At 33.3% G+C, this 17,262-nt stretch overlaps 1 protein-coding gene and 2 long non-coding RNA genes across 3 annotated transcripts in view; 2 read left to right on the forward strand and 1 right to left on the reverse strand.

Moving 5' to 3' along the window:
- LOC121241844 overlaps positions 1-16,412 on the reverse strand; it is a 69,562-nt gene extending 53,150 nt beyond the window's left edge. Inside the window, exons 1-5 of the long non-coding RNA XR_005935815.1 lie at positions 16,333-16,412; positions 15,998-16,224; positions 15,518-15,585; positions 14,018-14,059; positions 9,398-9,976 (exon numbers count right to left, since the gene is read on the reverse strand). This is a non-coding gene — a long non-coding RNA (uncharacterized LOC121241844). The remainder of the gene's footprint in view (positions 1-9,397; positions 9,977-14,017; positions 14,060-15,517; positions 15,586-15,997; positions 16,225-16,332) is intronic.
- The window catches only part of LOC121241837 (pentatricopeptide repeat-containing protein At2g04860-like), a 60,527-nt gene that overhangs the window by 37,789 nt on the left and 5,476 nt on the right, over positions 1-17,262 (forward strand). The window lies entirely within an intron of this gene.
- Positions 12,991-13,426, forward strand: LOC121241845. The gene is made up of 3 exons (XR_005935816.1): positions 12,991-13,046; positions 13,078-13,201; positions 13,258-13,426. It is a non-coding gene; the product is annotated as an uncharacterized LOC121241845 (long non-coding RNA).

Raw genomic sequence — 17,262 nt, forward strand, 5'->3', positions numbered from 1 at the left:
AGAAAAGCTATACGGAAAATAGAAAGGGAATATTGTTTGTACAACTTGAGAGAATTACTAACTAACTTGTCTACGATTCTATTCTAGAAGGAAAGAAAAGAAATATTGGTCTGTTGTTGTACGTGGCGTGGTGCATGACTCTGCCATTTTGTTATTGCCAAGCTCTCCTGTATGCATTCCATCTGTTTGTCAAAATGTGTTGTAGATGAGTCACTAAGGCTACGTTTGGGTAGTAAGAATATCTGAGAAGTGTTGAGAATGTTTGTGAATAGTTATGAGTAGAGATTGAAGTGGATTTGTGGGTCCCATTGAGAGTATTTTGAGTTGTTTGGATGTATGAAGTATGTTGAGTTGTTGACTTTTGGATAAATAATTGAAAAAGGTGTGGGTCCCATCAATGATTGATTTTTTTCTAATGATGATTTTATTTATATATAATAGTGATAAATATTATAGTGATTTTATTTTTTATTTCTATATAATAGTGATAAATATTATAGCGATTTTATTTTTTATTTATATATAATTGTGATAAATATTATAGTGATTTTATTATTTATTTATATATAATAGTGATAAATATTATTGATTTTAATTTTAATTTATATATAATAATAATAAATATTATAGTGATTTTATTTTTTATTTATATATAATAGTGATAAATATTATAGTAATTTTTGAAAAGATTTTGGTATGAAGATGGTTCATTGTGTTTGGCATGTAGAGTATTTTCAATAGTATAAGAATGCTTAAAAAGTGTTGAGGTATGTTGGCTACCCAAACAAATAGTAAGTCTAATAGGGTCAACAATCAAGGCATATAAGTTACTCTCGTAATGACCATATCTAGATAAGCGCTGACCATCCTAACATTTTCAAAGTAATCTTGTCAATCACTCAAACAACGTTAACCCCTTACAAGCATTTTTTATTTTTCATTTGGTTTTTATTTAAATGACTTTAATACACAAAAATAAAGGCGCGAGAGAGAGTTGATACTCAACTCACCTCTCTTCTTCCACAATTAGGTGAAGACTAGGGGGGCCGGAAACCCTAATTGAAAAACCTTTCAGCACGCCAGTACATGACTCTTTTGCAAAGTGCTCCCTCAGAATTTTCCACTCTAGCCCCCAAAAGCAAAAAGGTTAAAAGATACTAGATGACCAAGTGAAAGTGAACATCCTTGAGTAAATCTTTAGAGAGGGTATCCTTTGTTTCTACTCTCTTTCTTTTAAGAAAAACTAAAAATTTAAAGGTCATTTAGATATAGAAACGGTTTCATCTCATCATTATAATTTTTCTAAATTCTCACATAAAATATAATAAACAATTTAATTTTTTCAAATCTCAAAACAATTATAATATTAAAAAATAATATTCTAATAATATTTTATTCAATTTTTAATTTTCATCTAAAAAAATTTAAAAAAAATTATTTTTTCTATGGACCGGCCCCTTGGACCTCAAAACAATCATTCAATGTCTACCTTCCAAAATAAATGACCATATACTTAAATAATTTTAAATGTTATGAAATTTTCAAGGTTAAAAACACTTCGCTTTCTTTATTCATAATATTTTGTATTCTTTTGATTGAACTACACCAATGTTAAATGACTATAAATTTAAAATAATAGATGAAGATCATGTTTAAGCAACTGCACACAATCAAACTATATATAACCTAGAAAAAAATAGAATAAAACTAAAAAAAACTAAGCAATGCCCCAACACATTGCATAGGTGCATGTCATGCGACTAGTCTTTAAAAAAACCTAGATTGTAGTAACTTCAAAATCTCTAAAGCTCCCCTTATATGGGTATTCTTAGTACTGTACAAAGGCCAACTCATGTGTAATAATTATATATATCTCTATAAGAAAACTTTTATTTGTGATTAACTATTTCCTGCGAATATGATTATTTCCTATAAAAATAAGTCTGTTTTTATTACAAATAATTATTTTTGTTGTAAATAATCCATCACAAATACATATATATATATATATATATATTTTGTACACACATGTACATAATAATTGAAAGTGAAGCTCAAGTCAGGACCTACGTGTGCCCACCATATATATAAAAATGGATTCAAAAGAGAAATGATGTCCTCACAATCCATTCATAAGTATTTCACAATTTCATAATAAAATAATATTTTTTTAAGAGAAGTAACAGGGCATCCAGTAGTTTGTTTCAGGTCTAGTTTGGATATTGAGAATACGTCACTATTATTTATTATTTTATTCTTATTTTTCACATACTTTTTATTATTATTTACAGAATATTTGAGAATACATCACTACCCAAATGCAAGCTCAATCTCTTGTGCTAGCTCTCATGATTTATATTTATCATGCAAGGTCCAAGAGTGCTCGGAGCTTTTTCTAGTATCAGGTTGCCGAATCAAATTGAAAACTCACTAGTTCCATAAGTAAAGGGTTCAACCCTTATTTTCTACATGTCTATCTCTCTTGTTTACAACTCTTATATATAGGCTGCTTTCTAGCACTACTTTCAAATGCAATCATTTGGACCCTAGACCTGAGGTCTTCACTTCAATTGCTCAGTCCAAGTGATCTGCTGCACTTGGAAATTTTATTGGAGAAGTATTGGTTGTTGTAAAGTCACTATAAAAGAATTTGGCTTTTGTGACGGATGAAACCATCACAAAAAATAAGCAAACCATCACAAAGACTTTTTTGTAACGGTTTGAGACCGTCATCTAAAAGGAGTCACAGAAAGTTATTTGTGACAATTTACTGTTCAATTGTCACAAAAAGTTTTTTTTGTGACGATTGGATGTCTTCCGTGAGATGTAACATTTGAACGTGAAAATTTTTTGTAACAGTTAAAATCTGTCACAGAAAGTAACATTCGCATGTAAAAACCAATGTTTGAATTTTAACCCAACCGATTAACATTCAAACATAAAAAAGTTAGATGTTCGTTGTTTTTGCTTCACACAATTAATATTTACGTTCGAACGTAACGAACGTTTGCTCGAAGACGTTTGAATGTAGCATTCATATGTTAATGAAGAAGCATTTGAACGTAAAATGTTTAACGTTTGGATGTTGGGCTGCCGTTCGAACATATCTATTCTAATGATTCGAACATTTAGATCGTTTATGGGTGGAAATGTTCAAACGGAGTGACTTACGGTTGAACGTTGGTTCCACAGTACATTTGGAGTGACTGTCATCAAGATTACCCATCGTGTAGATATTCTAAACGAGAAGGTCACGACATTGATTGAGGAGTTCTGCAATACATGATTTGTGAACATGTTAATCTGATTGTTGTTTACAAAATTTTATCATATTTTGTACTTTATTTTTATTATATGTAATGAACAGTATTATTTAATATATCTACTGTTTTTGAATTTCAATTCTCAATCTTTTTTAATGTTAGCTTATACAACTTTAATATTAAATTACTACACTTCAATTCTCAATTTTTTTCAAATTTGAAACATACAACTTTAATATTAAATCAATTAACGTTCGAACTTGAATCATTAACATTGAATGTTGGCACCAAAATTTACACGTCCGCACGTAAGTAGCCTCAACGTTCGAATTTCCAGAGCCCGTTCGAATGTATACATACGTTTGAATGTGAATATGTATACGTTCGAACGTAATACAATTTCTCGGCTGTCTTTAGTGACGATTTCCACAAATTGTCATAGAAAATACTTTTTGGTAACGGTTTGAAGACTATCACAATTGCCAAACTGTCACAAAAACTCATTTATGTTATAGTGACTCCTCCCGCGCACACTAGCTAATCTTTCTTTTTTTATTCATGATCCTCTTCCTGTCTATCTCTTTCTTGTAAAATGCACCTATCCAGGGATGTGTAAAGCAGCCATAGATTGACATTGGTGTGAAAAAAGTACCATGCCGCCAACTCGTAAATCTCCGATAGCGATAACTATTTTTCAGAACACTCATGCAGTTGCATTCAAGTTCTTTCTATCAAAAGGTGCAATTAGTGCGTCATTCGTTGTCTTGTCTAAGTCCTCTTTCACATTGAATACTTGATGAATGGAATCTCACAACTTGTAAGTAGAAATCTAGACGAGTAGCTTAATTTCTTGCTTGTTTGAGGTCTCTTTTGGTTGCTTAAAGGCATCTCATAGAATAATCCATGCTTATTATTAGTAGTTGTTGATGTGAGAAAAGTTGGCTCAACAGGCTGGAGGGAGAAAAAGAGTCAATCACGACCCACTGGGGCGACTTAGGCCTCGATCAGTGTTGTTTGGAGCCACCAGAGGTATTCCGGTGTGGTTGTAGGATGTCAATGCATAAGTGCAGAGAAAGTAAAGAGAGATGGACACAAAGATTTACGTAGTTCGGCACTAGGCTTACGTCCACAGGGGTTTGTGAAGAGGACTTTCCACTATAATGTATTAGTTTACATTCACACATGGTCTTTCATATTTTACTATACAAAGAAAGCTGTAGATCTGCTTGTTAGAGAAGAAAATCCCTCTGGAGCGACCTCTTCGAAACCAAAGAAGAAGAAGTCGAGAGCGTCCTTTTAAAGTCGTCTAGTCCCTCCCCTTTATCTAATCCCCCTGCCATGAGGTGACTTGACCCTTGGCGTGTCTAATTTGCTCTCCTTAGCCTCTGACCCCTCTAACACTTACATGTTCTCATGTCCCTTCTTATCTCTTTCTTGTTTCCTCTCTTGTCCCTAGTGGTGGGTTGGACCCAACCATGGGCTATGGTATTTTATCCCTTTACAGAAGTCCGCGATTCTTAAGGGCAACTTGTTCTAACAAAAGTCCTTGAGAATCTTTAAGATAAAATACACCACAAAAGTCGTCAACAAGAAAACAAAATAATCCGCTTGTGTTAGATAAGGATGTAACAAGATGAATCGTGACAATCATGAAGATGAGGATGTGATGAGATCATGATGGTATGAAAAGATGATGAGATGATAAATGATGAGATGATGATGTATATGGATATAAATAGATGAATCGTGAAGGCTATGAAGACAATGTAATGAGATCATGACATGAAAAGATGATGAGATGATAAATGATATGCAAAAATTACGAGCTAAGCCGACCAAATCGGTAAGGATAAAAACCAACACCTTGGCCAATCTAGTGAAGAGTGGATGCTTTGCAAAATGATAGTAAAAGCCCCCGTGCTTATTTCTCTCTAATTATTTAGCCTATCTCTCACAAGTAAGAGACAACCTAATTTATGAATATATGATGCTTGCAAGGTAAACCATCAATAAATGTAGTAATAGAAAATGCGAAAAACAACACAAATATTTTTACAATACTTATCTTAATGTTACAAAAATAAGCATCGACTGGATAAATGTGATAAATGGTATATCAAACCTATACTTTTAAACTTCGAGATAACTTCATCTCTTAACAACATCTCATCACAAAACCTATTACAAATTCTAAAAATAAATTAAGGAGAATAACAGTATACAACAACAAATATCAATAATGTTAACAATAATGAAACTAATGAGGATGATCTCAAAACTAATGATGATGATAATATGAAAAGATTATGCAATGATAATGTGATGAGATCATGATGATAGATGAGGATGTAACGAGATAGATCGTGACAATCATGAAGATGAGGATGTGATGAGCTCATGATGGCATGAAAAGATGTTGAGATGATAAATTGTGAGACCATGATGAGTATGCTGATGTAAAGAGATGAATCATGATGGTTATGAAAATGATGTAATGTGATCAAGATAATATGAAAAGATGATGTAATGATAAATGATATGAAAAGATGATGAGATAATAAATATAAATGGTGATAAATGATATAAATGGTGCCAGGTTGGTCCTTTGGCCCACCCACCCTTATATATATATGTACATATATATTTATAAATATAAATATAAATCATAATATCATATATATTAAAAAAACAAAGCCTTAACTATAATACCACTTTTTCTCTCTCTCAATCTATGTTTAGTCATTTTTTTCCTTTGTAGCAGACGGCCCCCTCCACCTCACTCCTCACTCCCTCACCCCCTCACCCTTCTCTTTTTCACATTTCTTTCAGACTTTCAAGCCTCAATGGCCACCATCCCTTCTTCTCTCTCTTTTTTCTTCTCCTCCATAGTTCTCATCTTCTTCTCCTTTTTTTAACCAACTTCTCAAATCTTTCCATTATCGTGGCACCAAAAACTAGACTCACTAAAAAATGAGTAGCACAAAGGTTATTCCAAGTGCAGGAGGATGTCGCGTAATAATTAGGAAAAAATTCCTAGATCGTCTCCTCAGGAAAAATTACTTAAAATCAAACTCGTTTAAAATGGTGAAAATATTAACAAAGAGAAAATAAAAATGATGGTATGTGTAATAGATGGAAGAGTGCAACAAGAATGAAAAGGGTACTAGTCATGGACTAGATTCATATTTTTTGATTTTTGAGTGTTGAAATGAAATGTAAAAGACTAACAAATTAAAATTAACAATTAAAGAATCAACTAAACTGAACAATCTTAATTAATCTGAAAATTAAACAATAAAATTGAAATTATTTAAGTCCTAATTAAACTTTAATCAATCTAATATGCAATGGAACTAAGAGATTAATAAAATTAAGCTAAGAATTAAACTAGATTAGAAAGTAATTCACAAAATACGAACTGAAAATTGAAAAGCCCCAAAATCAAGATTCTAGGGTTCATCATTGTATTCAAATCACTAATTCTCAAAATTAATCCATAGTAATTGTAATCACTGTTCAATGAAAGCTTAAAGAAGTGAGAAAAATAAATAACACAAAGTAAATGAACAAAAAATAAATTGCCCAAACTTCTAAACCAAAAATCTCAAAAATATTCCATAAACTTTAAATTGAAATTAAATAAAAAGTAGGGAATGAAAAGAGCAAGCCAAGTAAATGGAGATGGAGGTGGTAGGGAATGGAGGAGGCGGCTGGAGCGACAATTGGACCCTGGAAGAGTTCTTCAAATGTGCGGCGCTGCTCTCCAAAAATTTCACAATTTCGTGCTAATGATATCCTTAAATAGGGTAGAAAAGAAACCCTAATGTCTTCATATTCCCGCACACAAAATTGTTTAAATTTTAGGACTCAACTTGGCAGCCATGTATGCACTTCAGAAGTTAGAATTTGGAAATCCTTATTAGAGACAACTTTATAGCCCTTTAAGATAGCTTTCCAACGCATTAAAAATCGTATCAATCTGATATTTGAGTGGAAAATTATGATTAAAATACTAAAATGTGTCCATTCTGTCTCTTAACGTATTTTGGACTCTGATCCGAATTACTCTCAAACCCTATCATTATCCTTATTTGAAGAGTCCTATACTCGTTGAAAGTTCTTAGATTATTCCTTCTTGCCCACTTGAAAGTCATTTAAATTTGAAATTAGAAATAAAATAATAGAAATTAGAAATAAAATAAAATAAGAATAATAGAATATCAAAAATATGTTGTGCATGTGAATGAACATTGTCCAATTAAATCACAAGTTATAAAATTAAGCATAAATCATGCTATTAACCAATTTAAATCACAACTCAGATTTATTCATCTTATCATTTTTTCATCTAAAACCAATAATAATGTAATGAAATAAATAAAATATATTGGTTCTAAATGTATAAAATATGCAATAATTCAGCTCAATCAGTGGATACTGATGGCAATCTCGCAGGCTACAACAGTAAGACCACAGTTTAGTCGTGGGTCTCTACCACTCAAAATCGCGGTATTTGTTGTAGGTCTGTATGTTAGAGACCCATTGTGACTATGAGTGATGAATTTGCAAGTTTAACAATCCACTACTACAACTATGGGCTATAAAGATCTGTGACCCGAGACCACGACATGTGGGTTTGTGCACAATTATTACTTGGTTTTGTTTATTTTTTTCATTTTTGTGAGTTTTTTTTGGTTTTTTGTTGGATTTATGATATTTTCTAATATGTAAGTTTGTTTGTTTTGATCTGTAAGTTTGTTGGTTTTTGTTTGGATTTTTATTGGACCATTTTTGTAAAAAAATGTGGTGTTGAACTGTGTGGTTTGACAGTGGTGGCTCCAATCCACCTCCTGCTATCCAGACGAGGTCACCCAACCACGGGGTTTACCCCTCTCCCTTCCTAGTCAATGCATGTAACAATTCTAGTGAATAGTGGATGCTTTGCAAAATGATAGTAAAAGCTCCCGTGCCTATTTTCTCTAATTATTTAGATCATCTCTTAAATCACAAATAAGAGACAACATAATTTATGATTATATGATATTTGCAAGCTAAACCATCAATAATGGTAGTATAGAGAATGCGAAAAACAACACAAATATTTTTCCAATACTAAAAATAGACATCTATTGGATAAATGCAATAAATGGTATATCAAACCTATAATTTTATAACTTCGAGGTAACTTCATCTCTTAACAACCTATCATCACAAAATCTCTTGCAAATATTAAAAATAAATTAAGGAGAATAACAGTATACAACAACAAATATCAATAATGATAACAATAATGAAACTAATGAGGATGATCTCAAAACTAATGATGATGATAATATGAAAAGATTATGCAATGATAATGTGATGAGATCATGATGATAGATGAGGATGTAACGAGATAGATCGTGACAATCAAGAAGATGAGGATGTGATGAGCTCATGATGGCATGAAAAGATGTTGAGATGATAAATTGTGAGACCATGATGAGTATGCTGATGTAAACAGATGAAACATGATGGTTATGAAGATGATGTAATGTGATCAAGATGATATAATGATAAATGATATGAAAAGATGATGAGATGATAAATATAAATGGTGATAAATGATATAAATGGTGCCAGGTTTGTCATTTGGCCTACCCAGCCTTGTGTGTATAGATATATATAAATATTAATCATAATATCATATATATTAAAAAAACAAAGCCTTAACTATAATATCACTTTTTCTCTCTCTCAATCTCTGTTCAATCATTTATTTCCTTTGTAGCAGACATCCCCTCCCCCTCACTCTTCAGCCCCTCACCCTTCTCTTTTTCTCATTCTTTTCAGACTTTCACGCCTCAATGGCCAACATCCACTTTTCTTTCTTTTTTCTTCTCCTCCATATTTCCCATCTTCTCCTCCTATTTTTAACCAACTTCTCAATTCTTTCTATTATCATGGGTACTCATGGCCGTTCCACTGGCTACAACGGTAAGACCACAGCTTGTTCGTGGGTCTCTACCACACAAAATCACGTTATTCTTCGTGGGTCTGTATGCTAGAGACCCATTGTGACCATGAGTGACAAATTTGCTAGTTTAACAATCCACGACTACAACCATGGGCTATAAAGATCTGTGACCCGAGACCACGGCATGTGGGTTTGTGCATGATTATTACTTAGTTTCGTTTATTTGTTTCGTTTTTGTGAGTTTGTTTTGGCTTTTTGTTGGATTTGTGATATTTTCTAATATGTTTGTTTGTTTTTATCCGTAAGTTTGTTGATTTTTGTTTGCATCTTTATTGGACTGTTTTTGTAAAAAATGTGGTGTTGAACCATGTGGTCTGACGGTGGTGGCTCCAATCTGCCTCCCGCTATCAAGACAGGGTCACCCAAACACGGGGTTAACCCCCCTCCCCCTTCCAGTCCATGCATGTAACAATTCTAGTGAAGAGTAGATGCTTTGGCAAAATAATAGTAAAAACTCCCGTGCCTATTTATCCCTAATTATTTAGTATATCTCTCAAATCACAAGTAAGAGACAACATAATTTTTGAATATATGATGTTTGCAAGGTAAACCATCAATACTGGCAGTAATAGAGAATGTCAAAAACAATACAAATATTTTTCCAATACTAAAAATAGACATCTATTGGATAAATGCAATAAAAGGTATATCAAACCTATAATTTTATAACTTCGAGATAACTTCATCTCTTAACAACCTATTATCACAAAATCTCTTGAGAATATTAAAAATAAATTAAGTAAAATAATAGTATACAACAACAAATATCAATAATGATAACAATAATGAAACTAATGAGGATGATCTCAAAACTAATGGTGATGATAATATAAAAAGACGATGCATTGATGATGTGATGACATTATGATGGTATGAAGAGATGATGAAATGATAAATAATGAGATGATGATGAATGCGGATGTAAATAAATGAATCGTGAAGGCTATGAAGACGATGTGATGAGATCATGATGATATGAAAAGATGATGAGATTATAAATGATATGAAAAGATTACGAGTGATCGGTGCAAAACTACAAGTGCATAGTATTGTAGTTTTATAGTAAAGTGATGAGAAGAGTATCGTCCTCAGAGATTGGTAACTTACTTTTGATAAATACTGAAATTATACTAATCTCAACTTTATTTAGAAAAGTCACTAAGATTTTTGTAATTGCAAATTAAAATAAAATTAATTTAAAAAAAATACTCAAAGGAAAAGAAAGATATTGTTTGAAGATCAAATCAATGAGAAAGAAGACGTCTAGGAAATCGATTTCACCTAATTCCTTACTATACTTTACTCATCTAACTAATTGAATTTAATTCTTTCTGTTTGTTAGTATATCTCCACAAACATCCAAAAGCCTCTTTTGGTAGTCAATTGGAAATTATTCTTGTTCATCATGTTACACAAGAGTATGCAAATTAATAAGATAAGAAAACAATAAGATCAATAATTTTAATACTACATAGGTTCATACAAATCTTTCGATCTCTATATTTACCTATGCCGAAATATCCAATATCTATCCTATAATTCCCTCTTTCGATAGCAAATCACAAGATTAAAATCATCTAATTACTGGCCAGTTAATTAGAAGTAATAAGGTCAGAATAAATTAGACAAATATAGGAGAGAATTACTTCAAATTAACATAGAAGATCAAACATAGTTCGGAACTAGATTACATCGTTTTTCTAGAATAAAGAAAATTTAGTTCATGCTAAAAATTAAATTTAACATAAACCAATTCACCATAATTTTTCTGAGAGAAGAATAGAAGAAAATGAACACAGAAAATGCTCCTCGCAGTCCGCAGTGTCGTCCCTCGCAAGCCGCAGCGTCTGAAACTAAAAACTCCAAAGAAATGCCCCTCTAAAAAAGAACTCACCAATTTCATGCTAATGATATGCTTAAATAGGATAGGAAAGAAACCCAAATGTCTTCATATTCCCCCACACAAAATTGTCTAAATTTTAGGATTCAACTTTGCAGCCACATACGCGCTTCAGGAGTTCAAATTTGGAAATCCTTATTAATGACAACTTTGTAGCCCATTAAGATAGCTTTTCAATGTACCAAGCATCGCATCAATCTGATATATTAGAGTGGAAAGTTATGATTAAAATACTAAAGTGTGTCCATGCTGTCTGCTAGCGCATTTTGGACTCTGATCCAAATTATTCTCAAACCCCATCATTATCCTTATTTGAAGAGTCCTACACTCATTGAAAGTTCTTAGGTTGTTCCAACGTCTTTCCCACTCGAAAGTCCTTTGAATTCGAATGGGTTTGTACTTGCTCTTTTGTAAACTCTAAAATTAAACATAAAAATCTACTCAGGAGTATTTCAAAGTAAATAGAAACTCAATTCAATAATACACATTAATTCCAAAGATTTCTATTAACATTTTAGCGTTTTAGTCCAATAATAGGGTATTTAGACTAAAGTTTAAATTTAAAAAGTGATAAAATATAAGAAATTATGCAAGTCATCAACAAACTAAGCCGAACAAATCAGTAAAGATAAAAGCCAACACCTTGGCCTACAATGCGATGGAGAGCAAGTCTACTACCTGCCTAATTCTATGGGTGGACGAGCTTTAATTCGCCTGTTTCAAAGGCTAGCGGGCAGGTGCCTGGTTGGGCCTTTGGCCCACTTGGACTTTAATATATATAAATAAAAATAAAAATCATAATATCATATATACTAAAAAAACAAAACCTTAACTGTAATACCAGTTTGTCTCTCTCTCAATCTCTTCTATCATTTCTTTCCTTTCTAGCAAACATCCCCTCCCCCTCTCTCTTCACCCCCTCACCCTTCTCTTTTCCTCATTCCTTTCAGCGTTTCACGCCTCAATGGCCACCATCCCTTCTTCTCTCTCTTTTTTCTTCTCCTCCATATTTCTCATCTTCTCCTCCTCTTTTTAACCAGCTTCTCAGTTCTTTCCATTGTCGTGGGTACTCATGGCAATCCATAGTCTACGACGGTAAGACCACAGTTTGGTCGTGGGTCTCTACCACTCAAAACCACGATTTTTGTCATCGGTCTCTATGTTAGAGATCCATTGTGACTATGAGGGATGAATTTGCAAGTTTAATAATCCATTACGATGACCAAGGGCTATAAATATCTGTGACCCGAGACCACGGCATGTGGGTCTGTGCACGATTATTACTTGCATTCGTTTTTGTAAGTTTGTTTTGGTTTTTTGTTGGATTTGTGATATTTTCTAATATGTAAGCTTGTTTGTTTTGATTTGTAAGTTTGTTGATTTTTGTATGGATTTTTATTGTATTATTTCTGCAACAAACTTGCAAGTAAGAGACAACCAAATTTATGAATATATGATGTTTGCAAAGTAAACCATAAATAAATGTAGTAATAGAAAATGCGAAAGAAATACAAATATTTTTACAATACTTATCTCAATGTTACAAAACTAGACATCTACTAGATAAATGCAATAAATGGTATATCAAACATGTCATTTCATAACTTCAAGATAATCTTTTAACAACTTGTCATCACAAAATCTCTTACAAATTTTAAAAATAAAATTAAGGAAAATAATAGTATACAACAACAGATATCAATAATGATAATAATAACGAAACTAATGAGGATAATCTCAAAACTAAAGATGATGATAATATGAAAAGATGATGCAATGATGATGGGATGAGATCATGATGATAGATGAGGATGAATGATGATGTGATGAGATCATGATGATAGATGAGGATGTAACGAGATGGATCGTGACAGTCATGAAGATGAGGATGTGATGAGATCATGATGATATGAAAAGATGATGAGATGATAAATGGTGAGATGATGATGAGTATGCTGATGTAAAGAGATGAATCATGATGATTATGAAGATGATGTAATGAGATAATGATGATATAAAAAGGTGATGTAATGATAAATGATATGAAAAGATGATGAGATGATAAATAATATGAAAAGATTATGAGCCAAGCCGAGCAAATCGGTAAGGATAAAAGCCAACACCTTGGCCTACAACACAATGGAGAGCAAGTTTGCTACCTGCCTGCATGCCACAAGTGGACGAGCTTTAATTAAACAGTTTTAAAGTCCAGCGGGTGGGTGCCAGGTTGGGCCTTTGGCCCACCCAACCTTTGATCTGTAGATATATATGTATATATATATATATATAGATCATAATATCATAAATATTAAAAAAACAAAACCCTAACTATAATACCCCATTTTCTCTCTGTCAATCTCTCTTTAGTCATTTCTTTCCTTTCTTGCATACCTCCCCCTCCCCCTCTCTCTCTAGCCCCTCACCCTTCTCTTTTCTTCATTCCTTTCAGAGTGTCACGCCTCAATGGCCAGCATCCCTTCTTCTCTCTCTTTTTTCTTCTCCTCCATATTTCTCGTCTTCTCCTTCTCTTTTTAATTAGCTTTTCAGTTCTTTCCATTGTCATGGGTACTCATGGCCATCCATAGTCTACGACGGTAAGACCACAGTTTGAAATTAGTGAAAGCCCCCGTGCCTATTTCTCCCTACTTATTTAGTCTATCTCTCAAATCACAAGTAAGAGACTACGTAATCTATGAATATATGATGTCTACAAGGTAAACCATCAATAATGGTAGCAATAGAAAATGCAAAAAACAGTACATATATTTTTATAATACTAACCTTAAAGTTATAAAAATAGACATCGATTGGATAAATGCAATAAATGATATATCAAACCTGTAATTTTATAATTTCGAGATAACTTCATCTCTTAACAACCTGTCATCACAAAATGTCTTGCAAATATTAAAAATAAATTAAGGAAAATAATAGTATGCAACAACAAATATCAATAATGTGAACAATAATGAAACAAATAAGGATGATCTCAAAACTAATGGTGATGATAATATGAAAAGATGATGCAATGATCATGTGATGAGATTCATGATGATAAATAAGGATGTATGATGATGTGATGAGATGATGATGGTATGAAAAGATGATGAGATGACAAATGGTGAGATGCTGATGCTAAAAAGAAAGAAGTATAAGTTGAAGAAAAACTCAAGAGACTAGGGGCTGCAAATTGCTGCTGTAATAGCTGTAGAATTGTTTCAGATGTGCTATAATGCAGCTCCTATTTTGACACTTCTAAAGATTGATTCTTATACAAGGGGTCTTGAATGATGTGGCCAATTATGGCTTGAGAGGAGAATTTGGAAAGGTAAAAGGGCTGGAACAGATCATTACATCTGTTGAGATTTTCCTTTTGTCATGCAGCTGCGACTGTTGCTTTTTGCATCACTCTTAGCTGCTATTTGATGTCTCTATGAGGAGTTATTTCAAGGCTTTAACACAAATTCATGGAGAATTAATCAAGGTCAAGATGAAACTGAAGAGAGGAGAGGAATAGGACTGATTTGTAGCAATTAAATCAAACCAGAAACAATGTAAAGATAGATGACAGTTTTTGTTTTCACCTCAAACTTGAACTAGTTTAAGTTGTTTCTCTAACCTTCGAGCTTCCTCCTTTTTCTATAGACTTCAATATTGTTTTTGTGGTTTCTATGAAGGTTTTTCTACCTCTTGAAGTGGCCTAAAACAAGGGAATGGTGGAGATAAGATCTGAACAATAGAAAGAAAAGAAAGGAACTGTGTGTTGCTGTTCCCCTCAGTTCCAGCTATGTAGAGCTGGTTTTGGTCTGAGATTTTAACGTCATTTGGTACTCCTAATGTCACATATTGAGGTTGAGTTAAAGAGATGAGATAAAGGCAAACTAAGGTTCTAGAACTTAAGAGGAATCAGTTGCTGAATTTTCTGCACTAGCTCGTACAGCCAGCCAGTTAGTTGTATACCTGTTTCGAAACCCCCCTCCTTCAACTATAATCCCAACTACACAAGCAATGAACTAGCTTTGAAAAAAATGGAAATAAGCATGATTTAAGGGTAGACATAGCATAAAAACAACAATAGATAGTTCTTGATAAACCAGAAAATTCTAAGAGAAAACTTACCAATTTGAATGAAATCCTTGGTTGTTTACTTAGTTATTAGCTTGAGTAGAAGGTAAAAAAATACATACCGATCTCTACTAGTTTAACTCATAAAAACGGAGGCCTAAACATAATTGAAAAGTGATTCAAATAGAGGAAGAAGTATAGTTAAAACTATTGCAGAACTTTTTTGTAGAAACTTTACAGCTTGGAACAAAACAAGGCAGAAAATCATCTCACCTCTTCAAGCAGTAGATTGCACGAATTATGCATGTTTCTACCTTCCCTCCACTTGGTTACACAGCCAACTAAACAAATATTAGAGGAAAAATGTAAGGACAGATGAGATTAGAAGACACTATGACAGAATCTGTTGCAGAAAATTTCAGAACTTGGAAGTGTGTTGCTGCTATCTTTTTAGGTGCTAAACGTGAACTAAGAGAGGGAAAAATGATGGAGTTTTAAACTAAACTGAACTTAGTCTTCTTATAAATGAAATTTAAGCCAAAGTTCCAGCCTTGTAGAGTGAAGATATAAGCTAAAACTGAGGGGGAAACTGCTGCAGCACAAATAGAAAACATCACAAATTTCCTGATGTACTTTGAGCTCTAACAGGTGGTTTTAATCCTATTTACAGATCCTATTTTCCTTCCTTATGATTATCCACTCAAATACACAAGATATAGAAGAAATATGTGAGAAAAGGAAGGTGAAACTCACTACATAAATTCTGGACAGCAGCAGATATTCAAAGAAAAGCTAAACATGGTTGCCGTTTGTGTGTATTGTGCAGCCAGCTGCTCTTGCTTATTACTTGAATTTCCACTGCCATCCCTTGCTTCAACTGCTATCGTCCATTTCAGCTGCTACATGATGGGAAAAAGAAGAGGAAAGCAAGAGAGGAAGAGCCATGGACTTTAGGCTGAAGGAAGTGAAGATGATGGGATCTGTCTTGGGGCTCAAGGTGTCGACCGATTGTGGGTGTTAGGGAAATATGTAGTAGTCTTAAAACGAAGATAGAAAAAGAAAGAGATACGGATGGAGATGATGAGTACCTGGTAGGATCACAAAGAAACATTCAAAATAGTCCATACAGAATACGTTCTCATTGAAGGGTGCGGGTGGGCTGAATGTTAGAGGATGAGCCAAACCAGAAAAGTATTATAAGGGGATTTGCATTAAACTACAAAATCAAAATACCCCCGTGGAGAATTATAAACATATATGAATCAATTTTCACTAGAAAGATTGGGGAAAAGAAAAATTAAAACAATGACTGCATTCGTTTCAGATACGAATTTATTTGAAGATATAGAGAGAAAAAAAACAAAAAACAAAACAAAAGATATGTTGCAAATCGTTAATGGTAAAATTTCCCCCCATCACCTTCACTTACATATGACCCACAGAGGCCTTGCAGAACCACGATCGTAGTAGGTCTGCCTTGCCGTGAGAAATCTTTGAGGTGCTTCTCACTGCAGGATAGCTGAGGACCTGTGAGAAATAAATAGTAAAAATCGTGTAGACCCAAAGGAATGATGTGAGGAATACTCAAGCTAGTAAGTTTTCAAGCTAATAAGAGGAAGACCAAGACAAGAAAAACCTTAACGGAATAATGTGAGTAATACTCAAGGGAATAATGTGAGGTGTACTCTTTTAACTAAGAGGAAGAACCAGACAAGAAAAACCTAGCTAGCAAAAGAACAAGAAGCATATGCTCATCAATCCAAAAGGGAGAAGAGAAATAGATGAGATAAAAAGGTGTACATACCACCAATCTTTAATTCGAGGAGACAAATGATTTCGTACTCGAGCACGTATGATTCTCACGCCCTCGGCTTGGATTAGAAAATCACCTCTAGCGTTGAAAACAATTAATCGAGAGGCTTTTGCAATAGAGTTACACCGATTGAGCAAAATGGAGGGCAAAGACCAAACCGACACTGGTGAGGATTAACGAGGAATTTCACCGGAAGTCTCTCTCT

The sequence above is a fragment of the Juglans microcarpa x Juglans regia genome, chromosome 8D, assembly GCF_004785595.1.
Source record: "Juglans microcarpa x Juglans regia isolate MS1-56 chromosome 8D, Jm3101_v1.0, whole genome shotgun sequence".
Lineage (NCBI taxonomy): Eukaryota > Viridiplantae > Streptophyta > Magnoliopsida > Fagales > Juglandaceae > Juglans > Juglans microcarpa x Juglans regia.